At 34.9% G+C, this 18342-nt stretch overlaps 1 pseudogene; it reads left to right on the forward strand.

The window, feature by feature from the left end:
* The first annotated feature begins 1806 nt into the window (after nucleotides 1-1806).
* On the forward strand, nucleotides 1807-17779 carry LOC137398142 (ATP-binding cassette sub-family F member 1-like; annotated as a pseudogene).
* Nucleotides 17780-18342: the final 563 nt, after the last annotated feature.

Below are 18342 nucleotides of genomic sequence, written 5' to 3' on the forward strand. Positions count from 1 at the left end.
GCTTTTTAGACCGTTGTTGATGTCTGCTAAATGATTCGCCAATGATGTATTGGATTGGCGATGGCTGTCAGATGTGTCAAGTGAAAGTGGTGGCTGCATGTTCCTCACATGATTCTATGACATACAGGGAATGTTGCAGGTAGAGAACTTTTCAATAAGCGCACGTGGAAAAGACTTGTTTGTGAATACGTCTCTCACCATAGCCAACCAAAGGAGGTATGGTCTCGTTAGGCCCAATGGGCATGGGAAGACAACTCTATTCAACCACATGACCCAGCGTAAACTGAATACTCCACCTAACATCGATATCTTGCTCGGTGAACAAGGTGAGTTTTTGTTAACTGTTTTCCTTCAGAACAGCAAATCGGAAAAATAAACTGGGCTTCATCACAAGCTCATAATTTTGTCACTTTTTATAAAGTTTCAATGTGTTTGGATTTAAAAAGATTGTTGCACAAACTACGGCTCTGTGATCTTGGTCGGTCTGAGTCCAATGGCAAGGAAATCACTGGAGACATCCCAGTTGCAGAGAGCAATTTAAGTCTGTATGTCTTTCTGTATGTCCAGCTATGGCTATTAAAATCTTTTACTATATACTTTATACCCCCTTGTTCCGATTTCACACGCTGAATATCGTCTTAATTGAAACACTTTCATCTCTATGAAACACGATGCGTTTTCGTGAACTTCTATTTCCGCTTCTTGTAAGGTTCAATTACTAAATCAGCAAAGGTATTATCTCGAGTAGGAATAGCCTATACATTCTCTCTCCGTTCGGTCAGACAAAGACAGTCCGATATCTCATTTTTACATTTTACCAGCATCGAGAAGTACCAGTATTGGCACATTCAAAGTTTGGATGGATAGATTCTGCTGGAACACTAACATTGTTTATACACACACTTATATGCACGAATTATTATTATTAATTCAACATATTCAGGATTTTTTTTTCAGTTTGTATTAATTGTATCATTACCAAATCATTTTTATTGTAATCCCAGCAAAACAGACTTAATTAAGCTATTACTTACTAATTATTTCACATTTACATTTTAACACTTTTCCAGTTGTTTTATTTTGTTTCTTAATTTATTTGATGGTTGCGCGTCACAACAATTTTGTCTCACAATGTACCTATACTGTTCGTAGAGGTAAAGGCAGACGAGACACCCGCTATACTCGCTGTCCTAAATGCTGACAAGAAGTGTCTGGAGTAGCTAGAGCTAGAGAAGAAGTTGTCTGCTGACTTGGAAAATAGGAAGGCTGACACGGGCATTCGTCTTAAGGAGGTGAGAATATCCCTCAACTGTTCCTGAGGCTGGGAGAATGAATGATATAGGCACTTTTGGAGGCATTTTAATATCTATGTGTGAAATTATAGGCATAAAATATGTATAGATACATCTTTGCTTACTAATAGACCTGATTGCATAGATTGATAGCTCTTGTTTTCATAGAAGTTAACTAAACTACCGTGACCAAGTATCATCGTTAACTAGATTGGCTTTATCGCGTTTTGTTGCTTATCTGAGCTCATCAGGGAATCTCCTACCTCCCGACAGTGTGTATTTGATCTCCTGTTCAATGTGGAGTTGTTTACTCTTTAAAACTTGGGCTTGTTTAATTACGGTTAAAGATAAACTTACACTAAATTATAGTAGTTCTTATCAGAGAATATCAGTATCTTCTATCATTTGTGATTGTTTATGATGTTGAAAGGGAGCTAACTCCCAGGATGTTTCAAGATTAAAATCTTCATAAATTGAACACAATTAAAGCACTCAGATTCAAGAAAGTGTGATTATGGCATCTATAGTTGCTAAGAGACAGAATAGAGGCAACTTTAACATAATAGCTGATATTAATAATGAGAGAGACCGGTCAGCTGAGCAAATAGTGCCGTTATTTCAGCATGTATTTTTCTCCTTGACATTTTAACCACGATCTTTACTTGATTTTAACCTTGAAGCATCGTGGTAGTCAAATTTCTTCAAACGTCAAAAAAGTCGCAAATGATAGAACAACACTGATAATTTTTGATGAAAACTAGTACCACAATTTATATCTATATATATATTTATATATATATATGTAAAGATATATTTAAGTTTGTTTTAAATGTACAATTATATTTATATATAAAGATATATTTGTATTTAAATTTTTGTTTGTATATAAATATATATAAACATATTTGTGTATAAATATATATGTATTTATATATTTAACTTTATATTTAAATATATAATTATATTTATAAGTATATATTTATAAATATATATGTAAATAAATGTTCTATTTTTTGGTTTTATCTCGAGTTCATTAAAAAATTGAGGTTGACAAACTATTTCTCCTTGTGTGTACTACAAGGCATTATTGTTAAATTGTTGTGAATGAAAATAGAGACCGCAACTACATCTGATTGTATTTGTTAGGTATCTGAGGAAATGAAAGCTATCAGAGTACATTCAGCGGAACCTAAGGCTAGGCGGATCTTAGCCGGTCTCGGTTTCACCAAGGAGATACAGAAGAGACCGACCAAACACTTCTCTGGTGGCTGGAGGACGAGAGTTTTTCTTGCAAGGTCTGTCCTCTAGGACTATAGAAGTCAGAATATTGGTCTATTGTGGTGCATGCATAGGAGGGTTATCGCCTCGTTATTATATTGTAAGATGACTGTTTGTTCATTTATACTTGTATATTTACTAATACCATGGCAATGCGGGAGGCTGTGAGAAATTGTAAGGTGTAATAACTAATTGCACAATTATTCCATAGTGTGGAAAGCAGTCAATTGGCACAGGTGGAGGAGTGACAATTCATGAACTTAAAAGCTGAGAGTTCGAATCCTCTTTAAAGCGATCTTTTTTACTTGTTTTCTGCTAAGAGAACGGATATTAGGTGGAAGATTGTTCAATCAGCTGATCATAGAATGACAAACATGACAGCAATTCAGCGTAATTTCCGAACTTCTTTGATTGCTTCTTGCGGAACTGCCACCATGATAAAATATAGAACTCACTAAGATACCCAATATTTGATGATGGTTTTGAAAAGCACACATAATTATGTAATACACAGTCATTAAGCTACTAAAACTGATTTGTTTTTATAAGAGACAAAATACTTGCCATAGATTGCATCACCAACAAGTGTTACATGCAAGATTCAAAATAAAACACTTTGAAATCCGCATTAAAATGTTGTATAGAATAAAATTTACACATTTTTCAGAGCCTTGTTCCTTCAGCCGACCTTCTTGCTGCTCGATGAAACGACCAATCACCTCCATCTGAATGCTGTCATATGGCTAGACAATTACCTTCAGAATTGGAAAAAGACCTTTCTGATTGTCTCCTACGACCAGTCTTTCCTTGACAATGTCTGCACTGACATTATTCACCTTGACATGCAAAAGCTCTTTTTCTACAAGGGCAACTATGGTGAGTACCCGCATTATATTAGGAACCTAGGTTATATTTAGGTTTCTCAGGGGTAATTTTAGTTGAACAGTTGTTATGGTTGGTGGAATTTACTTAATTAATGCCGCGTGATTCGGGGAGTGCGTTTCATTGATGCCGCGTGATTGGTGTAGTTCTCTTCATCGATGTATGTGTATGGATGTATTGCGATCGCTTCATGATATATGTGGTTGTTTAGCATCATTATTAGTATATATTTGGTTGTGTAGCATTATTATTCGGATATATTTGGTTGTGTAGCATTATTATTAGGATATATGTGGTCGTTTAGCATTATTATTAGAATATATTTGGTTGTTTGGCAGTATTATTAGGATATATGCGATTGTTTAGGATTATTATTAGGATGTATGTGGTTGTTTACAATTGATATTAGAATATATTTGGTTGTTTAGCATTATTATTAGGATATATTTGGTTGTGTAGCATTATTATTTGGATATATGCGATTGTTTAGCATTATTATTATGATGTATTTGGTTGTTTAGCATTATTATTAGGATATATTTGGTTGTTTAGCATTATTATTTGGATATATTTGGTTGTTTAGCATTATTATTAGGATATATTTGGTTGTTTAGCATTATTATTAGAATATATTTGGTTGTTTAGCATTATTATTAGAATATATTTGGTTGTTTAGCATTATTTTAGGATATATTTGGTTGTTTAGCATTATTATTAGGATATATGTGGTTGTTTAGCACTATTATTTGGATATATTCGGTTGTTCAATATTATTATTAGGATATATGTGGTTGTTTAGCATCATTAGGATATATGTGGTTGTTTAGCATTATTATTAGAATATATTTGGTTGTTCAGCATTATTATTAGGAGATATTTGGTTGTTTAGCATTCTCATTACGATATATTTGGTTGTTTAGCATTATCATTAGGATATATTTGGTTGTTTAGCTTTATTATTAGGATATATTTGGTTTTTTAGCATTATTATTAGGATATATTTGATTGTTTAGCATTCTTATTACGATATATTTGGTTGTTTAGCATTATTATTAGGATATATTTGGTTGTTCAGCATTCTCATTACGATGTATTTGGTTGTTTAGCATTCTCATTAGGAAATGTTTGGTTGTTTAGCATTATTATTAGTATATATTTGGTTGTGTAGCATTATTATTAGGATATATTTGGTTGTGTAGCATTATTATTTGGATATATGCGATTGTTTAGCATTATTATTATGATGTATTTGGTTGTTTAGCATTATTATTAGGATATATTTGGTTGTTTAGCATTATTATTTGGATATATTTGGTTGTTTAGCATTATTATTAGGATATATGTGGTTGTTTCGCTTTATTATTAGGATGTATTTAGTTGTTTAGCATTATTATTAGGATATATTTGGTTGTTTAGCATTGTTATTAGGATATATTTGGTTGTTTAGCATTATTATTTGGATATATTTGGTTGTTTAGCATTATTATTAGGATATATGTGGTTGTTTCGCTTTATTATTAGGATGTATTTAGTTGTTTAGCATTATTATTAGGATATATTTGGTTGTTTAGCATTGTTATTAGGATATATTTGGTTGTTTAGCATTATTATTAGGATATATTTGGTTGTTTAGCATTATTATTAGGATATATTTGGTTGTTTAGCATTCTTATTAGGATATATTTGGTTGTTTAACATTATTATTAGGATATATGTGGTTGTTTAGCATTATTATTAGGATGTATGTGGTTGTTTAGCATTACTATTAGGATATATTTGGTTGTTTAGCATTATTATTAGGATATATTTGGTTGTTTAGCATTCTCATTAGGAAATGTTTGGTTGTTTAGCGTTATTATTATTATGCATTTGGTTGTTTAGCATTGTTATTAGGATATATTTGGTTGTTTAGCATTATTATTTGGATATATTTGGTTGTTTAGCATTAGTATTAGGATACATTTGGTTGTTTAGCATTATTATTAGGATATATTTGGTTGTTTAGCATTATTATTAGGATATATTTGGTTGTTTAGCATTGTTATTAGGATATATTTGGTTGTTTAGCATTGTTATTAGGATATATTTGGTTGTGTAGCATAATTATTTGGATATATTTGGTTGTTTAGCTTTATTATTAGGATATATTTGGTTGTTTAGCATTAGTATTAGGATACATTTGGTTGTTTAGCATTATTATTAGGATTTACGTGGTTGTTTCGCTTTATTATTAGGATGTATTTAGTTGTTTAGCATTATTATTAGGATATATTCGGTTGCTCTGCATTATTATTAGGATATATGTGGTTGTGTAGCATTATTATTAGGATATATTTGGTTGCGTAGCATTATTATTAGGATATGTGTGGTTGTGTAGCGTCATTCAAGAAGATGTTCAAACAGAAGAGGAAGGAGCAGATAAAGGATTATGAAAAGCAGGAGAAAAGACTGAGAGAATTGAAGGCGAGTGGGAAATCTTCAAAGGATGCTGTAAGTTGTCTTTCCTCTGTTTGCCAGAGGATTTTATCTTCGTTAGGAAGAGGGTTGAAAGTGCTGCCACTGATGAAACAGATCTTAGGGAATTCGGTTCCATTCCACAGTAGACCTCGTGAGATTCTCTCTTTAGACTGTTAAATTTGCTATAACTGGAACTACTTTTATAGACTTGCTGTCACTGGCAGCGGAGTCGGGCTGCTGATCTGTCCTGGCGATTCTATAAGGCTACATTCAGGTTGCTATGTTTATCATACAGGATTGACAGTTTCAACAACTCTTTATTGCGGAATGGGTAGCACATCCATAAATTTGGAGTTGTCCTCCAACTGCCATATTTTAATGATGCGCGACAGTGCAATAATGATTCATTATGCATGAATCCAAAGTTGCAGCATACACCCTACGCCTTTTTCATAAGGCATACATTGTACTGTTGTACTTTAAAAACAATAAAATATTTTTAAGATATCATCACACATGCATATATACAGGGACCCTAACTGGCTCGACTTTTACGTATCTTTGTGATTTTCAATCAAGGCTGAAACTTCCGGAGTGTTCTTAAAGTTGTGAGGGATACGCAAGATGTAAACACAAGATACACAGATCAGAGGTCTCTCAAACAACAGTTTGGGGTTCAATTGGTTTCACCTAAGATTGTCTCTCCAACTGAAGCCTGGTTCCCATATACGTCGCTAAGCACCGTGGACAGCACCGCAGGCTATTAGCGGTGAATTGGGAGCCTACGCGCCGAGGATCGACGGTAGTTGCCGGCGGCATTGAAATAGTTTAGCGCTGTTCAAATTTCGCCAAAGGCCGCAGGCAAAACCTTCCCGAAATGCATGTACGGGTGAAGGTCACCGTTATAGAAATGGCATGGCGAGTGAACATTTTTTGATTACACAGTTATGTTTAGCGATGCAGCTTATATGTGAACAGATGCCGTCGAGCCTAACTTTGCAAACGTTTTGTTGCGCAAGTTACCGCCGGAGTATTGCAACCGATATGCGGATATGGGAACCAGGCTTTAGGTGACAATAGAGTTTTACAAAATAACTAAGCTTATGTGGAAAGATGCTTTCCACTGTAACAGATAAACAGAAACCACTAGCATAAAAAGAAACTGCTTACGAAACATTTTAAATACTGATTTAATAAATTAAATCTGTTCAAACCATTTTTGCTATGGTATTGTTCCAGAGGCAGCCTGATGGTTTAAAACTCCTGGCCTCCAAACACAGGTTAGGGTTAAATTCCTAAAAAGGCCACTGACAGTGACAGGAATGTCATCAAACATTAAATTACTCTCTACCATAGGCATGTCTCCAGTCATTGAGGTTCCTTTGACACTAGACTCAGACATGTACAGCCAAGATCTCAGAGACATTGTTTGTACAATAATACTTTTATAAACACTCATAGCCTCTGCTAGCAGTAGGCTAAGCAGACGTCATGTCTGATCTTTGAGGGGTTGCTTTCCCAAACATGCATACTTTCTTACATGACATGAAGCAATGGAATCATTTAAACAAATACATTGTATAAAATTCAACTGATCGAGATCGTGGAAATTGTGTCATACATATAATAGAAACGTTTTTAATATGTAGTAAAAATATATACTTTTTGTTTTGTTGTTCTTCGGTATAAACTAGAATGCAGCTGTCATGATCAGTTTATCACTTTATCCTCATGGCTTTCGTCTTTATGTTGCTAGTGAGATTATATTTGTCAATATTTATAAGTAGCCAACTGGGAGAAGCTTTGTCGTCTTCATCACTCAAAAGTCAATCTTAGTCGCAAATAGCTTGCGTTGAAAATAAATAAAATTGGACTGAGGTTGTCATGCTCGCCTATTTCAGCCAATCACACATGCGTCAATTTTATCACGTCAGATGACCTCAAAGATTTTAAAAGGAAGTAATTACAGGATTTAATGTTGATGGGTTCAACGGATATAGAACGAACGAACGGCTCTGTGATTGACTAGATCATGTCTCACAATCAACCAGTAGCTCGCTGTCGATGAATTGGACAGCAGCAAGCTAAAATCGCACCCCTATAGTCTCACTTTTATTAGGGAATGTTTAAACTAACTTAACTTGCTCTTTATTGGTTTTTGTCTTTGATTTTTAATTTTCAAAAACCATTTTTTCTAGAGATTTTAAACTTTCAAAGTTAGAAATTTGAGTTTTGTTATAAGTGTTTGCTGAAATTCTCCGTCGTATGTTTGAAAGTTCGTAGAGGTTTGACTTAACTATAAAGATGGACTTACTTGGCACTTTTCAGGTTGCTATATGGTAGCTTTGATTCCTTCTGTTACAGAAGAAGGAGGAGGCGGAGCCAACAGCTTAGCTCATCTGAAAAGAGCTAAAGAAAATGAAGAAACGGAAGCTATTTGAGGAGCAGTTGGATGCTCTGAAGGCTGAGGACCGGTTTACCCTCTCACAGGCCGATAAGTCGAGCAAGTCATGTAATCTCCTTGACAATGCCCCTGACATTAAGGTTAGACTCCATTGCTCGTCAGCCATATTTAACCACAGTGGTGATCGTCATTCTCGAACCTCTTATAGTAAACATGTTATTTGTTAATAATTCATAGTTTGTTAAATATTTATTTGATGAATTATGTGATTATGCGCATAAATGGAAATTTAAGGATGTTCTACTCATGAATCTTTGCTATAATGAGACCCGTATCCGAAGGCATGGTTAGATGTTTAAAAAAATTCCATTGCACAAGATTAACATTGAGACATTCGGATTAACAGCCGAGCACGCTGCCACTCGCACCAATCAACCCCCTCTCAGCATTTAAGAATACTTGTGCACATAGTTATTACACATGACAATCTCTCACAGCTCACGAGACCACCAGAGTTGTAGTCTCTTATTAAATATCAACTGATATTTGCCTCCTTAGCCTGGTTTTGGTGTAACTTGGCAGTATCTGTGAATTACTACAAATTCATTAAAAAATAAGTTTATATTTATCCACAAAATTGACCAAATGTTAGCATGGTTGTTGAGCATGCATAAATACACAGCGGTATGAAGGTAAATTGGTTGCCTTTGGGTAGGAGTAGTGTCTAAATATTTAGTTGCCAAGTCTTTATTATTAATGTGAAATGTGAATCTGCACGCTGTTCAACTTTCGCTAAGAGTCGCAGGCAAAACCTTCACAAAATGCACCGTAAAGGTTAAGGTCAGCATTTTCGAAATGGCTTGGCGAACGAACATTTTTATGCAATTATTTGTGATGCAGCTTTATGTGAGCAGAAGCCGCTGAGCCTAGCACCGTGAGTGTCTCGCTGCACAAAATTACTGCCGGGGTCTCACTTTCGATATGGGAACTAGGCTTTAGGGTAAAAAGCGACACAACTGAAATTTAACTCGAATATTTGACTCTGCAGGCAGGCACACTACTAACTGCACTGCTCCATCAACTTGCAACAAGTTAGAATAATTGTGTGCATATTTATTACACCTGATGATCCTTCACGGCACACTCCACTGCCAGTGGAGTAGCATGTATGGTTCGAGATAAAAATGAAAGTTTTTACGATAATTGGTATGAAAAACGAAAAAATTGGCGAGCAAAGAAAGGTGGCGACACAGCAGTAGCCAATCAGAGTTCAGTTTTGCTAAGTCTTTTATCACTAGTGCTTTATTAGGCAACTGTGACACAATTATTATAAATTTATCAGCGCTCAAACCAAACAAGTTTCTTTATATCGATTAATATAATTAATAATAATATAATTAATATATATTAATTATATTTTGGTAAACTATTGGGTTTTATTACTTTTATAACATGAATAATTGTTCACTCTGTTCTTTCAACACAATTATAATTAAGAAAAGGCAAATCAGAATTTTTTGTGTTTTGTTGAAAGTTGACAAGTTCTTGAGATGCAGTGACAACAGTGCTGCAGTGATGCAGTGAAGATGTGACGATTTTGTTAAGGATTTCAAGTTGTTGTCGATTATTGCCTGGCGACAGTGATTGACATTAACTGCCAAGTGGTGGTCAATAGCTGGCGAGTGATCGTAAAAGCCTTTTAGACCGTTGTTAATGTCTGCTAAATGATTCGCCAATGATATATTGGATTGGCGATGGCTTGCAGATGTGTCAAGTGAAAGTGGTGGCTGCGTGTTCCTCATGTAATTCTATGACAACCATGTAATGTTGCAGGTAGAGAACTTTTCAATAAGATCACATGGAAAAGACTTGTTTGTGAATGCATCTCTCACCATAGCCAACCAAAGGAGGTATGGTCTCGTTTAGCCCACTGGGCATGGGAAGACAACTCTACTCAACCACATGACCCAGCGTAAACTGAATATTCCACCTAACATTGATATCTTGCTCTGTGAACAAGGTGAGATTATGTTAATTGTTTTCCTTCAGAACAGCAACTTGGAAGCAGTAAAGAATAAACTGGTCTTTATCGCAAGGTCATAATTGTGTCACTTTTTATAAAGTTTTTTGTATTTGGATTTAAAAGGCAAAACTACGGCTCAAAAGGCACAAACTACGGCTCTGTGATCTTGGCTGGACATGTCTTAGTTTGGTGGCAGAGGAATTATTGGAGACATGCCCGGTTACAGAGAGCAGATTAAGGTTGGGTGTCATTCTGACACCACCCATGACCTTTCTGGGAATTGAACCATAACCTGTTGTTGTAGGTCAGGAGTTCTAGATGACTAGACCTACTAGGACAAGGCTGATATCTATACTGTGATGGCACTAGGTCACTCACAAACTAAAAAACTCAGTCACTAAAAATAAATTTAAACTTTCATGTTTTTAAAAGCTTGTGTAAGAATGCTGAATCCAGTTTTTCCTGTTTGTTTAGGAGTGTTTGCTTGTTTCATAACAGAGCAATCATATCAGGCATATTTAAGGCACAAACATACTAGGCGATTTTATCCCGTGCATTATTAGGACCGCTGTGAAAGTGAGAGAGTCATTGTGAGAGAGCATGCCTTCCTACAGCAACAGAATCATTGGTAGTCAACTGCCACTAGTGACAGTCTTATGCAAAGGCATCTTTCTTAGTTGATGGAGCAGAGATGGAATGTTTTGAGATTACCTTTAGTGGTTGTGGAAAAAATGATAACAAAATTCAGTAAGTTGGTTGTGTAACCATAGTATAGGATTAGCATGTAACTTAGCTGCTGTCTGTAGTATATTTTGGTATGCTGCTAAACATGTTTCCTAAATCCAGTTATTTTACATATACATTTAAACGCTTTTATATTTGTTTTATTTTGTTTCTTAATTTATTTGATGGTTGCGCGTCACAACATTTTTGTCTCACACTGTACCTATAATGTCTGTAGAGGTAAAGGCAGACGATACACCCGCTATACTCGCTGTCCTAAATGCTGACAAGAAGCGTCTGGAGTTGCTAGAGCTAGAGAAGAAGTTGTCTGCTGACTTTGAAAATGGGAAGGCTGACGCGGGCATCCGTCTTAAGGAGGTGAGAATATTCCTACTGCTCCTGAGATTGGTAAAATGAATGATATAGGCACTTTTGGAGGCATATCAATATCTATGTGTAAAATCATGGGCATAAAATATGTATAGATACATCCTTGCTTACTAATAGATCTGATTCCATAGATTGACAGCTCTTTTCATAGAAGTTAACTAAACTACTGTAACCAAGTATCATCGTTAACTTGATTAGCTTTATTGTGTTTTGCTGCTTATCTGAGCTCATCTTTGAATCCTACCTCCCGACAGCGTGTATTTGATCTCTTGTTCAAGGTGGAGTTGCCTTCTCTTTAAAACTTGGGTGTGTTTCATTACAGTTAAAGATAAACTTACACTAAATTCTAGTAGTTCTTATCAGAGAATATCAGTATCTTCTATCATTTGTGATGGTTTATGATGTTGAAGGGGAGCTAACTCCCAGGATGTTTTAAGATTAAAATCTTCATAACCTGATCACAATTAAAGCACTCAGATTCAAGAAAGTGTGATTATGGCATCTATAGTTGCTAAGAGACAGAATAGAGGCAACTTTAACATAATAACTGATATAAATAAAGAGAGAGACGGTCAACTGAGTAACTAGTGCCGTTATTTCAGCATGTATTTTCTCCTTGACATTTTAAACTTTGATCTTTACTTGATTTTAATCTTGAAGCATCCTGGTAGTCAAATTTCTTCAAAAAAATCGCAAATGATCGAACAACACTGATAATTTTTGATAAAGACTACTATAATTTATATATAAAGATATATTTAAATATATATTTTTTTTAAATATATTTATATATAAAAATATATTTGTATTTAAATGTTTCTTTGTATATAAATATATATATAAACGTATTTATGTATAAATATATTTAAATTTATATTTAAATATATAAATATATTTATAAGTATATATCTATAAATATATTTGTAAATAAATGTTCTATCTTTCGGTTTTATCTCGAGTCCATTAAAAAAATTGAGGTTGACAAACTATTTCTCCTTGTGTGTACTACAAGGTGTTCTATGATTGTGTTAAAATGTTGTGATTTAAAATAGAGACCACAACTACATCTGATGGCTTTCTGTTAGGTATACGAGGAAATGAAAGCTATCGGAGTAGATTCAGCGGAACCTAAGGCTAGGCGTATCTTAGCCAGTCTCGGTTTCACCAAGGAGATGCAGGAGAGACCAACCAAGCATTTCTGTGGTGGCTGGAGGATGAGAGTGTTTCTTGCCAGGTCTGCCCTCTAGGACTATAGAAGTCAGAATATTGGTCTATTGTGGTGCGTGCTTGGGAAGGATATCATCTCGTTATTATATTGTAAGATGACTATTTGTTCATTTATACTTTTATAATTACTAATACCATGGCAATGCGGGTGGCTGTGAGAAATTGTAAGGTGTAATAACTAATTGCACAATTATTCCATAGTGTGGATAGCAGTCAATTGGCACAGGTGGAGGAGTGACAATTCATGAACTTAAAAGCTGTCAGTTCGAATCCTCTTTAAAGCGTTCTTTTTTCTAACCTCGACGTGTAGTTTTGGAAAAATAGATGGACACGGCTTTTACAAATTGCTTTTTACTAAAAAAATTATTTTGCAAACGTTACATAGTCATGTTATACAATGTATATATATATAAATAGTTTTTTACTATTTATTGAAATTATGGCCAGTACAGTAATATTTATATATATGTGCTAATTTATTGGCAATCATTTCATTTCAAATAGAAATGTTTTTCAAATTGTGCTATACAACAATAATAAAAGAAGAAAGGGCAACAGTTAGCCACTAAAATCGAATAAATAGTTTGACAACTTGCGTTTAAAATGCCTTTTTCTGCTAAGAGAATGGATATTAGGTGGAAGATTGTTAAAGCAGCTGATCGAAGAATAACAAACATTCCAGCATTTCAGCGTAATTTCCGAACTTCTTTGATCAGTGACTGCGGAACTGCAACCATGATAAAATGCAGAACTCACTAAAATATCCTCTCTTTGATGATGGTTTTGAAAAACACACAGGATTATGTAATACACAGTCCTTAAGCAACTAAAACTGATTTGTTTGTAAAAAAAGATTAAACAATTGCCATAGATTGCATCACCAACAATTGTTACATGCAGGATTCATAATAAAATACAGTCAAACATGGATAACTCGCCCACGGATAGCTCGAGCACATGGTTAACTTGAATGGTTTCTTTGGTCCGTTCCCACATAATGATAAATTGCTATAGATAACTCGAACTCAACACTGTTAACTCGAACTGTTTTTTGCCCAACGACTATCGAAACGGTTGTTATCGCTTTAGAAAATCACTATTCCAAGCCTTAGAGGTAAACCTCATTTTTTCGTAATTCATAAGCGTCGTTATAATCACCATCGGCAAAATACTTTTGTCAACGACTTTTCTAAGGGTTTGTTGAAATTTGATTTATACCAAACATCCGCTTAGCGATCGCCCTTCGGAAGCAAGAAAAGTGGTATTCGTTAAGAGCAACACTCCGAGGCAGTTCAATTAGAAGTTTTATGAGGTTTTACGGTACATTGTATATCACTCTATCACTCACGCTTTTTGAATGGATACTTATTGAACGTACATGTATTCTGTGTTTAGGTCAAACGATGAATAGTTTTTCGACGTTAATTCCGTGTTGAATCAACGTCGGAATGTTGAATGTTTAAAACGTCTTAAAAATTGCTGTAATTAAACGTATACGTTGTCTTAGCTAAAAAAACTATTCATCGTTTGACCTAAACACAGAATACGTGTACATTCAATAAGTATCCATTCAAAAAGCATGAGTGATATACAATGTACCATAAAACCTCATAAAACTTCTAATTGAACTGCCTCGGAGTGTTGCTCTTAACGAATCCCAGGTAAAGTGAGGTAATCCTTGCATAAACTTCAAGAAAAGTCGGCAAAATTGATCGTGGGTAAAACGCTCAAAAGAAAAAGATGTATTTTCTTTTGAGCATTTCAACAACGATCAAGTTTTGCCAATATCAATCTAAAAAACCGTCCTGGCAATAGCATCACCTCAAACAACAAACCAATCTCAAGTGATAGAGAAATCTCTATACTTTTTGATAAAAACGTTTTAAACTTTACACTAGAAGCATTTAATTTGAAACAAGCCATTTGTGCTTTTGATTTATATTATAGTTTGTATATGTACATGTATCTACTAATAAATAAGTAAATACATGGACTTGTGACAGGGCTCTGATAACTTGAACGCTCTGATAATTCGAACACTTTCGCTCGGTCCCGTGAAGTTCGAGTTAGCCATGTTTGACTGTACTTTGAAATCTGCATTAAAATGTTGTATAGAACAAAATGTACACTTTTCTCAGAGCCTTGTTCCTTGAGCCAACCCTCTTGCTGCTCGATGAACCGACCAATCACCTCGATCTGAATGCTGTCATATGGCTAGACAATTACCTGCAGAATTGGAAAAAGACCCTCCTGATCGTTTCCCACGACCAGTCTTTCCTTGACGACGTCTGCACTTATATTATTCACCTGGACATGCAAAAGCTCTTTTTCGACAAGGGCAACTATGGTGGGTACCTGCATTACCCTAGGACACTTATGTATTCGCGGCATCTAACTTTCGCATTTTCGCGGAGTCATCCTCTCGCGAAAATTTTATGAGCGAAACTAAACTATCATAACGAACGAGCGAAAACGCGAACTTAAATGGCTTTGTTCATTGATATTTACAATAAAATCGTCATATCATAAATGCAGGCAATTTTCGTGTGTGGTTGGCTCATTGCGCAATTTCTGCTAAACTCATTATAGCTAATACACCGACTGAGCAGCATGGCAAAACAAATTAAGATAATAAGTTTTATTGGAAAAGCCTAAACAAATGAGGAAGGTGACGATATTAGTTTAATCTTTGAATTTGTAACTGATGAGGATGACAGTCTGGTATGGAAAGTCATAAAATTGAATAATAATTATTGTGGTGATGAATTTTATTGCCAACCAAAAACAAAACATCCCGGAGCCATGGCCACCGCGTGCTATAAATACTTGAATTCTAATATTGGTACCACATCAGTCACTGCGGCAGGAACCTTGACGTCATTGATAGTCCAGGAGACAAATGGCAGCAAGCGATCAAATTGCATTATTGATCTAGCCCACACATTTCTACCTGCGGTTCACAAATACAAACTACCATACTTTTCGGACTATTAGCCGCTACTTTTTTTCTGATGATTTGAGTCATGCGACTTATATAAGTGTGCAGCTAATCTGTGGCTTTTTGTTTCACCGCTAAGGCGCACTAACGGGAATCTCCAACTAGTGGGCTTTTAGCGGTGAAAGAAAATACAAAACAATGCCTCTCGGTACTGTCCCGTTAGGCACTAAGTTAAAAAGCGTCGGATAATACGAAACTGTGCCGTTCTGCACTGTTCCATTTTAAACAACAAAGTTGCTGCCACGTTAAGAAGCACAGTCCTGAGTTCTGCGGCCTATACAAAGATGCGGCTTATGTATTGTTTTATTGTCGTTTTTTGGAAAATAAAGCAGATGCGGCTTATATAGAGGTGCGGTTTATAGTCCAAAAAGTACGGTAGTCCCAAATTGAAAAATATTTTGTACCAGTGAACTGGACCTGAGGAATGTAATGATGTTTGTTCCACTGCATTTATTTACACATCACTATATTTTCGCACTCATCAGAGCTGCGAAATTAAGTTGCAGCAAAATTTTCCTCTGTATGCTACTCACGAAACTAAATACTAGCGAAATATAAGTGTCCTAGGGTATATTAGGATCTTAGGCTATATTCATGTTTCTCAAGGGTAATTTTTGTTAAACAAATCTTATGGTTGGCGGAATTTGCTTAATTGATGCCACGTGATTGGTGTAGTTCGCTTCATGGATGTATGTGTCTGGATGTATGTGGATCGCTTAACGATATATTTGGTTGTTTAGCATTATTATTAGAATATATTTGGTTGTTTAGCATTATTATTAGAATATATTTGGTTGTTTAGCATTCTCATTATGATATATTTGGTTGTTTAGCTTTATTATTAGGATATATTTGGTTTTTTAGCATTATTATTAGGATATATTTGATTGTTTAGCATTCTTATTACAATATATTTGGTTGTTTAGCATTGTTATTAGGATATATTTGGTTGTGTAGCATTATGATTAGAATATATTTGGTTGTGTAGCATTTATTATTAGGATATATGTGGCTGTTTAGCATTATTATTAGGATATATGTGGTTGTGTAGTATTATTATTAGGATATATTTCGTTGTTTAGCACTATTATTAGGATATATTTGTTTGTTTAGCATTATTATTAGGATATATTTGGTTGTTTAGCATTATTATTAGAACATGTGTGGTTGTGTAGCACTATTATTAGAATATATGTGGTTGTGTAGCACTATTATTAGGATAAATGTGGTTCTTTAGCATTATTGTTAGGATGTATGTGGTTGTGTATCATTATTATTAGGATATATGCGGTTGTTTAGCATTATTTTAGTATATATTTGGTTTTTTAGCATTATTTTTAGGACATATTTGGTTGTTTAGCATCATTATTATGATATATTTGGTTGTTTAGCATTATTATTAGGATATATGTGGTTGTTTAGCATTATTATTAGGATATATTCAGTTGTTTAGCAGTATTATTAGGATATATTTGGTTGTTTAGCATTATTATTAGCATACATGTGCTTTTAAGCATTATTATTATGATATATTTGGTTGTTTAACAATATTATTAGGATATATATAGTTGTGTAGCACTTATTATTAGGATATATGTGGCTGTTTAGCATTATTTTAGTATATATTTGGTTTTTTAGCATTATTTTTAGGACATATTTGGTTGTTTAGCATCATTATTATGATATATGCGGTTGTTTAACATTATTATTAGGACATAGGTGGTTGTTTAGCATTATTATTAGGACATATTTGGTTGTTTAGCATTATTATTAAGATATATTTGGTTGTGTAGCGTCATTCAAGAAGATGTTCAAACAGAAGCGGAAGGAACAGATAAAGGATTATAAAAAGCAGGAGAAAAGACTGAGAGAAATGAAGGCGAGTGGGAAATATTCAAAGGATGCTGTAAGTTGTCTTTCCTCTGTTTGCCTGAGGTTTTTATCTCCGTTAGGAAGAGGGTTATAGTGCTGCCACTGATGAAATAGATCTTGGGGGATTTACGGTTCCATTCCACAGCAGACTTCCTCTCTTTAGACTTAAATTTTCTACCACTGAAACTACTTTACTAGACTTGCTGTCGCTGGCAGCGGAGGATCGCTGCTGATCTGTCCTGGCGATTCTATAAGGCTACATTCAAGTCGCTATGTTTATCATACAGGGTTGATTGTTTCAAACACTCTTCATTGTGGAATGGGGGTAGCATATCCATTTACTTGGAGTTGTCCTCCACTTGCCATGTCTTCGTGATGTGCGACAGGCATTTTGATTACTCTATCAATGGTTTATGCGTCACTCCAACATTGCAACATACACCCTACGCCTTTGTCATAAGGCATGCGTCGTCTGTTGTACTTTAAAAAACAATAAAATATTTCTAGGATGTGCTTTTGCATCACGACACATGCGCATATACCCGAACCCTAACTGACTCGGCTTTAACGTATCTTTGTGAACTTCAATCAAGGCTGAAACTTCCGGAGTGTTCTTAAAGTTGTGAGGCATACGCAAGATGTAAACACAAGATACACAGATCAGTGTATCTCTCAAACAACAGTTTGAGGTTCATTTGGTTTCACCTAAGATTGTCTCTCCAACTAAAGCCTGGTTCCCATATACGTCGCTAAGCACCGGCGACAGCACCACAGGCTATTAGCGGTGAATTGGGAA

This window comes from Watersipora subatra, chromosome 6 (assembly GCF_963576615.1).
Source record: "Watersipora subatra chromosome 6, tzWatSuba1.1, whole genome shotgun sequence".
Taxonomy (NCBI): Eukaryota; Metazoa; Bryozoa; class Gymnolaemata; order Cheilostomatida; family Watersiporidae; genus Watersipora; species Watersipora subatra.